Raw genomic sequence first — 828 nt, forward strand, 5'->3', positions numbered from 1 at the left:
CTTGATTCTGGTTAGAAAAGTCACCATCTGCTTACGTCATCATAGTCATCATCTACGTTAGTCAGTTTTAGGCCCATCTCACATGACTGACCGACCATCCATGTTCTTTCCGCGCGAGGGTGTTAGTTTTCAATGCGTCTTATTATTTACGCTGGTGGATGTAAAACCAGCTACCCTCACTGACGCAGCTATGGTCAATTTTGTGTTATTCTTGTTTATAAATGCCTTTTGATCTGTCTCAAGTCTATCCATGCTGTCTATTGCCATCCCAACTGTCTGTTCGTCTGAGTGAGATGCTCAACCTTATGTCTGAGTTTGTATTTGTTGAAGCTGACAGTTTATCAGCAACAGGTCAGACTCCAACCTGTTGCTGATAAACTGTCATTTCAAATTTGCTTCTTACACAATATTCATACCTAACTGATTTACTGATTGAGTTAAAATATAAGTAGTATTTTTAAAAGTAGCAAATGGAAGTAATTGGTGCAAGTTTTTATGATGCCTTATTTGTGATGCCGTTGTACTATGACAAACAAGTACTGTATATCGTAGTCGTTTGTTATGAAATATAATAAACCAGGATAATAAACTTCACTTAACATTAATATTAATGCTTTGAAATTAAATGTTTTTATTACATCTAAAACTTTAAAAATTATGTCGAAATTTTATAATCTTATTTTGAGATATTAAGTTAAAGGCAATATTTAACATGCATGGTTAGTGAATATTGCTTCAGCGTTCAGCCCTTCTACTAACATGAATTAAATATGAAATTAAACACTGATATTCAAATTGCATGAGCAATTGAGAAATTTATCATCAAAT

The sequence above is a fragment of the Homarus americanus genome, unplaced genomic scaffold (assembly GCF_018991925.1).
Source record: "Homarus americanus isolate GMGI-L3 unplaced genomic scaffold, GMGI_Hamer_2.0 scaffold12870, whole genome shotgun sequence".
NCBI classification, from domain to species: domain Eukaryota; kingdom Metazoa; phylum Arthropoda; class Malacostraca; order Decapoda; family Nephropidae; genus Homarus; species Homarus americanus.